Raw genomic sequence first — 8,687 nt, 5'->3', positions numbered from 1 at the left:
TCTTGAATAGAGAAGCAAACCAAGGCCCAGGGGGAGAGAGGACCTTGCTAGAATCTTGCAGCCAAAGCCAGGAAAGATCCCAGAGCTCTTTCCACATGTGCTTCTGTCTGGAGTTTATTTTCAAGGGTCCATATGGTTCCTTGGCTAAAGTGGAGATGTGTGGAGGCAGCAGGGAGGAGAAGGCTATATCCATCTGACAGAATATTTCCACAGGAGTGTCACAGACCTGAGGAGACGTGCCAGGCCGCCCCTAGCACGTAGCAGGACCAGACTTCAGTGGTTTTCTGCAGCTAGTGGCCAAAGACCAGGGTGGCCAAAGGCCGGTACCTCTGGTGTGTGAGGCTGAGAAAGGCAACCTGAGAGATGCCTCCTTGGAGAGAACTGAAGCAAACACCAGAAGCTGCTGATCCAAAGCTGTAAGGTCAAGAGGAGGAAGCCGGGTACCAGCGAGAGACACATGGAGGTGTCCAGAGGAGGGGGCAGGGTTGGAGTAGATGGTGAACCTGCCCAGGCTTGGCTCCCTGAGCCAATGAGGGTAGCAGCAGATTTCCAGCTTTCTAGAGGGTCTGTGGCCTTGGGTTTTGGTCAGCAAGAAGTATCCAAAGTGCCCAGACATTATGGAAAACAGTTTGGAGATTCCTCAACAAATGAAAAATAGACTTACCATATGATCCAGCAATCCCACTCCTGGGCATATATCCGGAGGAAACACTAATTCAAAAAAATACATGCACCTCAATGTTCAGAGCAGCACTATTTACAATAGCCAAGACATGGAAACAACCTAAATGTCCATCGATAGATGATTGAATAAAGAATTTATGGTGTATTTATACAATGGAATACTACTGCACTATAAAAAAAGAATAAAATAATGCCATTTGCAGCAACATGGATGGACCTGCAGATCATCTTTCTAAGTGAAGTAAGCCAGAAAGAGAAAGAAAAATACCGTATGATATCACTCATATGTGGAATCTTTAAAAAAAAAAAAAAGTCACAAATGAACTTATTTACAAAACAGAAACAGACTCAGAGACATAGAAAACAAACTTATGGCTACCAGCAGGGAAAGGGGGCGGGAAGGAGTAAGTTAGGAGTTTGAGATTTGCAGGTACTAACTAATATATATATATAAAGTAGATATACAGCAAGTTTCTTCTGTACAGCACAGGGAGCTATATTCAATATCTTGCAGTAACCTATAGTGAAAAAGAATATGGAAAGGAATATATGTATGTGTATGGATGACTGAAGCATTATGCTGTACACTGGAAACGACACAACATCGTAAACTGACTATACTTCAATTAAAACAAACAATGTACTGAATCTGTTCAGTTCCTGTATTTGGACAGCAAGAGTTTGGATAGTGAGAGTTCAAATAGCGAGGCAGACCCATAAGTGCTTATCTCCAGTTTGTAGCTGAAGAATGCAGTGGTCACAGTGCTAATGGAATTTGTCCAAATCAGCCCATTAGGGATAGAATCAGAATTTGCGCCCAGATCTGTCTGACTCCAGAGTCTAGTTTGTTGTGCTTCCTCCTAGCCTAACAGGGATGGGACATTGGGGCTGTTTGGGAGCTCAGCAGGGGACTGGGGTGGCATCTGAACGTGGTCTCACCCAGTGAGTAACTAGGAAAAGTGCATCTGAGAGTGTGGGCTGGGGACCAAGGGCTGAGGTCAGACCATTTTTAGCCTGGTATCTTTTTGGCTTTTCTTTGCAGCACCGAGTGCATATCGAAGCATCTTTGATTCCACACATCCCAGACATGCCATTGTACATTGTCCCAGCTCTTAAAACCATTGTCCGTTTCCAACCAGCGCCAGTGAATGAGAGGGGAAAGTACTTTTCTGACTGGCAGAATTCATCACAATGAATTGGCAACACCTATCAGCCTGAAACAGCAGTTTGCAGCTTGCCCGGCAACAAATCTTTCCAGGGGACATTATCTCACAGGAAACAACACAGGATAAATTCTTAGCTCAATGTGATTCCTCCCGCCCCTCACCTCCTCCCCACTTCAAAAAGATTTAACATCTAATTCGGGTTTTGACGAGCAGCTTCATCTCTATAGAAACACTGTTGATCTCTGTCGGACCCCAACGGCCTTGGGCAGAACAAACTGAAGGGACGTGGGCGCGCGGACGTGATAAATAAGTACATTATGCGCCGCCCCTGACGGAGCTCGGTGACCTCCAACCCAACTGCCGAGCTGCAGCTGTTTAACGAAAGTCACCCTTTTTTCCCGCAACCTCGGGGTCTTCAAGTGCCAAAGCGAGAGAAAGATGCCCAGTGAGGCGGCCCTGTTCTATCAGGATCCAGAAACAGCCGGGCTTGCTGGCTCTTGTCAGAGCCTCTCCTTGGATTTCCAAAACAGGACAAACACCTCCTAGGAGAGAAAGCACAGACTGAAGGATACGCCTGGAAACCCTTTTTCCCAATGAGGATGCTGAGACTCACTGAAGAAGCAGGGAACGTGTACAAGGCCACAGAGCTGCAAAGTGACGAATCAAATATAAATTTTGTCTGAAAATGATTTCATGGGAGGAATGGGTTTCACGGAGTTCAGTACAACTGCGGTTGTGGCTTTAAAGAAGATACCACTTTTTTTTTTCTAGTGAACCCGATCCAAGATACCGTTTACTGAGTTTAAATCTTTACACACACAAAATCTTATAACACTGACTGTAGGGGGAAAACAATGGCTGAATATTAATTATTTAAATTAGTTAAAGCATAGGACTTTCAGATTAGGACCACATAACAGCCCTAATCTAGGGTAATTGGTAACAAGTTCTTATTGAAAGAAGCTAAAATATCCATCTTTTAGTAAAATATAAATTCATGGGTTGATAAAACAAAAACACTTGTTTGACTTCCTCAGAAAAGCTAACATTTCTATGCAGCTACCTGGGAGCTGAAGGAGGCGCTGGCTGTCATTTCAGCCTCATTTCAGAGGGAGAACAGGGAACCAGGGAGATGGACTGAGTCGCCCAAGGCTGCAGAGCTAGCGGATGGCGGAGCTGAGGGGGTAAAAAAAGGTATGGTGTCTTCACTTTCTGCCGAAAAACTTTCATTTGACCCTTCATGTTACCTTTTTCATAGAAGAAAATAAAATACGATGAACTGAAACCATGGAATGGCTTTTGTTAATGAGAGATGCACCGACCAGTTTGTGATAAGCACTGTTTTAACAAAGAGCCAACAGGTCTCAGAAAATGACCGGGAGGAAGACCTTTGTCTATGCACTTGACAAAGAACTCACTTAACCTAACAGGCAGCACCATGCCTGGCACGCAGCAAATGATCCACAGATACTGTGTGGGGCAGATAAATGACCATTCACCTCGGACACAGGAACGGTCTGTGGAATCTCTCAGCAGTGCCCATTCCAGACAGTTCTCCGACACCGAGTCCTGTTCATCCCCTCCAAGTGTCTGCCATCGTTTATTTCACTGCTTCTCTTTCCCTCGGTCTCGTCACTGGAATGTTGCTCTAGAAGGTCAAGAGCCATCTCGTTGGTTCACCAGCCTACCGGAAGCACCAGCGGTATCTGGATGCTCAGTAACTGTGAGCTGAGTGAGTGTGCCGGCTGCTTCCCTTGGCCTCCTTCAGGCCCTCATAGCCTGAGGCTGAAGGCCAGGGTAAGTCTTCAGGGGAGAATGTGACAACCGAAAGCCTTCCTTGGCCCAACTCAGGGGAGGTTAAGTTCGACCCTGCTTGGCTTACCTTTCCTTTGCTTCCTAGGGCTTGTCACAGAAGGACCCTAATGCTTCTCGGCGGCTCCCGGGCCTCCCGGGATCTTCCTGTGCTGCCTCACGGCATAACCCCACCCCGGAGAGGGAGCTCACACCCCACGGTCACCCCTGACTTCAGACAGTTTTCCCAGTTGTCAGTGCACACTCACACATGCACAGATGTGCACACATACACACGCGTACAGACATACACACACACACACGCAGCCACGCACACACACGTGCCCACACACATAAGGGCACACTCCAGGGCCCAGGCCGTCCAGCCTGGCGCAGCTCGGCTCTAACAAAGTAACTTGGGAAGATCCCACATGCAGATCTCCTGGTTCACCGTGCCTCCCAGGGGAATGTGTGTACCCCACCGTCACACCTGGTCTACTGTTCCCTTCAAGGCCAACACGACCAGTGGTTATCCATGAGCACTAACACTAGGTTCAGTGCTGAATTCTCAGCATAAATTGTCTCACTTCATCTGCACAAAGAAACCTAGGGGGCTGAGATCATGATGCCACTTGTACAGATGAGGGTAAGTAACTCGCTGAGGATCACAGAGGCAGAGGGGAACAGAGGCGCATTTGGCTTCTTCACCTCAACACCATGAGGCTGGAGACTCAGGAAGTCCCCGAGCTATGACAGACCCCTGGTCCAGTTAGAAGGATAGAAGAGTCCAGTTTCAATGGTTTCTTTCTAGAAGAATGTCTTTCTCTAAAGATCTGTGGGTGAAATCTATTTTCCCCCAAATCCAGCACTCTAAGAAATTTACTAGACTGGAAGCCTACCCTCTGTGTCGTGGGGATGCAGGTAAAGAAGGCTGGACCACCTTGGGCTCTGGGGATGGATTCCCAGCTGAGTTACCCCTGGCCAGAATCTTGGAAAATAAACATTTGATGGGAAAATTTTAAAAGGAGTGGAATACTCCAGACAGAGGGAATGTCATAAATAAAGGCTTAGCGGGAAGACACAGATCAATGTATTAGGGAACTAGTGTAAGTTGAATATCGCTGAAAGTGAGACAAAGCAAATAGTAAGTGTTTAGGGTGCAGGCCCTCGAGGGCATGATAAGAAATATGAATTTCCTTCTGTAGGCAGCGCTGAGGCCCTGTGGCAAGAGTCCACATGAGAGCAATCTGTTCAGATTGTCACTTCCAATAGCTCAGTCTGGCAGAGATTCTGATTAACACAGGGACGCCGGTGATCCAGTCTATTGCAACGATCGTGATGGAAGGAAATGAAGCCTGAGGACGGGCAGCAGATCAGTAACAGAGACAGGAGCCTGGGGTTTCAAGGTCCAGGACCTGGCAGAAAAGCCTGCATCAATTTGGGAAATAAATGCAGGTTGACTGTATATAGTAAATTCAAACCTTTCTGAAACGAGGATGTTTCAGTCCGGGGGCGGGCATAGCAGTGGACATTTAGTGAGTACTTATTACATAACCACAGGGATTAAATTCCACACGGTCGCTCAGTGATGACCACTGTTATCACCATGTTACAGATGGGAAAACTGAGGCTTAGAAATGTGCAGCGATATTCCCCAGAGTCCTATAACTCCTGAGGTACACAGCAGAGTTTCAAGCCAAGGAATTCTTTTTAAAAAAATTTTTTTAAGTAAGTATGATCAGTTTACAGTGTTGTGTTAATTTCTGGTGATTCAGATATATATGTATGTATCTGAATATATATATATTCCTTTTCATATTTTTTATTATAGGCTATCACAAGATATTGACTATAGTTCCCTGTGCTGTACAGTAAGGCCTTGTTTATGTACTTTATATATAGTAGTTCTGACTCCAGAACCCACATACCATTTCTCCACATTTTGTCAGGGCCAGAAATTGGACGCAAAGGAAAGTTGGGGACATTCAGAGTCCCTCTGCCTTCAGGAGAGAGGCCTGAGGGGACGTCACCTCCGTAAGTCTAATCCAGGGTTTCTCAGTCTCAGCACTTTTGACACTGGCAGGGATGGAGGGAGGTAATTCTCTGCAAGGAGACTGGCCTGTGCACTCCTGGCCTCCACCCACTAGGTGTCAGTAGCTGAGACAACCAAAACTATCTCCAGACTTCCCGCATGTCCTCTCAGGTGGTAGAGGGGAACAGAATTACCTCATTTGAGAATCACTGATCAAATCTTGGGATGTCCCAGCAAAAGAGAGCTGCATTTGAAAATCCATTAAAATCAGAGGCTGCCGGGGAGTTGCCAGAGGCAAATGATAATTTTGCTCTCTGCTTGGCGTATTATTATTGGAGCCTTCCTGGTGGCAAGAGGCATTCTACTGAGGCTCGGTACCTCTGCCCTGGCCATCAGAGAGGACCAGACTTTGAAGGCGGGGGGTGGGGAGTCATCTCTGGGACCCAGAACATGCTTCTATGAATTAAAGGGTCAGAGTTTAAGTGGGCAATTCTCAGCTAGGCACCTGAGAGTCCAAATTAGCTTTGCTTCTCTGCGTATTAACTCCCTTCTCGTGTCCTGTTTAATGATTTAATGATGTTTAACTCTGAAATTCTTCAAAGCTGAGGAATTTGCACACCCCCTAAGGCAGTTTCTACCTCCCTGGAGCTGAAAGTCCACCGAAGCACCATTCTGAGACCCCCCTTCCTGCAGGCCTTGCCTGTCGGGCGACCACAGGCAGAGTCTGGGCAAGCCCAGGGCTGTGGGCCAAGTCCCAGGGAGTTGGTCTGTAATTTAGAAGGAACGTTCCGCAGAAGAGATGGAGGAGAGAGGGAGAGATACTTAATGAGATTCTACTGTTCCATTTGTCTGTTCTAAGAAGGACTTTCATTTCTTATTTGATAATTTCTGTAATGAGGATTCATTTTATATTTAACATTTACATTTAAAGTGGCAGTATTTCCCAGGCCTCCAAAGACCTGCTGTTTAAATTGATGGTGGGGACTACAAACAACAGCACCTTAGAGTTGAAGAAAGATGGCATAAACCAAATAAAGGTAAACATGTAAAAAGAAATACATGTAAACATGCCTTTTATATTTATAAAGATAAATGATTTTTACATGTAAATGCATTTAAACATATAATATACCTGGGAGGAAGGTCAGTTTATCTCCATTTACAGAAGAGGAAATTGAAGCTCAAGGTACTTAAGTTATCCTCCCAAGGTCACACAGTAGGTGGTGAGAAAGGGGGATTATAGTCCCAGACGGTCTCTGGTCACTACATCCCATTATTTGGGATCCATCTTTACTCACCAACCCTCCAAACCTCAGCAGTTTCCAGTCCCTCGGAACCTAATATCCCTCTGCCTGCCCAAAGTGGACTGTGTTCATACATGCCAAGTTCATTCCTACCAGTACACAAGCATCCTTCATTTTCAGCATCTCCTTGTCTGCTTTTGTCTTGAAAATGTAAGTTAAGTAGCCCTGACTGGGTTGCATACAAGGCAAAAAGATATCCCATGAAAGTCCCTGGCATGGTACATGGCATCTAGTAAAAATAGCAACGAATTTATATAGCCCTTAATGTGGGCCAGCGCCTGTTTTAAATGCCTTGCGCATACTGATTTTATCCTCAAAACAAACTTGTGGTGTAGGTCGGTATGTAATATGTCCATTTGACGGGTGAAGAAACTGAAGCGCAGAGAGGTGAAATGACTTGCCCGGGGTCACATGACCTACAGGTGGCAGAGCTGGGATTTGAGCCCAGACCTTCTGGTCCTAGCATCCACACCCTTACAGGTCTGCAGCTCTACTCAGTCAGTCCCCCTCCTTTCAACATCAACAGGAATCAGGCCTGTTGATAGTATGAACCCTTGGTATCGTGTGATGAGAATGGTACACCATCTCTGAGGTCTTCTTCCCAAAATCCATAAGCCCAGGGGAATCATAAGAAACACGTCAGGGAGGAGGGTAGAGCTCAGTGGTAGAGCACATGCCCTGCATGCACGAGGTCCTGGGTTCAATCCCCAGTACCTCCATTAAAAATTAGTTAATTAATTAAACCTAACTAACTCTGCCCCCCAAAATTAAAAAAAATTTTAAAAGTATTTGCTATTTATCCAGAATGCTAATTTAACTATGTTTCATACTGAAAATATACTTACAAAAAATCAGACAAATCCCAATTCAGTCTCAAAATTCAAATCTCAAATTTCTCTAGGCCGTCAAACCCAAGGAAAATCTGAGAAACTCTCATGCAGGAGGGCCCTCAGGAGATGTGACTCCTAAGTATAATGTGATATTCTGGGATGGGGTCCTGGACTGGAAATAGGATATTAGGGGAAAATTGAGGACATCTGAACAAAGTATTTCAGTTGATAATAATGCACTACTTACTGGTCTATGAATTGTACCAAAGATGCCGTATTAATAACGTAAGATGCTAAAAAACAGAGCAGACTAGATATCTATGAACTTTCTGTAACATCATCACAGTTTTTCTGTGAATATAAAACTATTTTAAAATAAAAAGTTTATTTAAATAAAGATTGTAAGTAACTCACAGTGCTCCTGTCATGCAACACCCAGTGCCCTAACCCAGCCACTCTCATGGTTAATGTTATTAAGATCCCAGGGAAATGCTTGTCACTACTCTTGCCCAGTGGATGACCTTGAAATCAAAGGAGGCTGTGTTTGAATGTCATGAGGTCTGCGGGTTGCACTGCTGCCATCTTCAGAGATGGACGCTGCTCTGAATTTGGAAAGGATATGAGAGGGGAGAAAAGATAAATTAACTGGCTTGTCAAATCTCTCCTATCCACATGAACGCTATAGATTCTTCTGCATCCAAGGATCATTTCCTGGTGGTGACAAGCATCCATGTTCTTGCTTCTTTTTGTATTCCAATTTAGCGTTCTCAAGTTATTCTCAAATCAGCACAGTATTCACAACAGTCGCACATAGCAGCTATGGAATATTTTGCAATGTTAAGCAATTCGTGTTTCTCTGAAATTTGAATACACGAAAGTC

General features: G+C 45.1%; 1 non-coding gene across 1 annotated transcript; it reads left to right on the top strand.

The window, feature by feature from the left end:
* The first annotated feature begins 7,624 nt into the window (after positions 1-7,624).
* Positions 7,625-7,696, top strand: TRNAA-UGC. The gene has a single exon. It is a non-coding gene; the product is annotated as a tRNA-Ala (tRNA).
* The last annotated feature ends 991 nt before the right edge of the window (positions 7,697-8,687 follow it).

Source organism: Camelus ferus, chromosome 19 (genome assembly GCF_009834535.1).
Source record: "Camelus ferus isolate YT-003-E chromosome 19, BCGSAC_Cfer_1.0, whole genome shotgun sequence".
Lineage (NCBI taxonomy): Eukaryota > Metazoa > Chordata > Mammalia > Artiodactyla > Camelidae > Camelus > Camelus ferus.
This window is presented reverse-complemented; position numbering and strand designations above follow the sequence as displayed.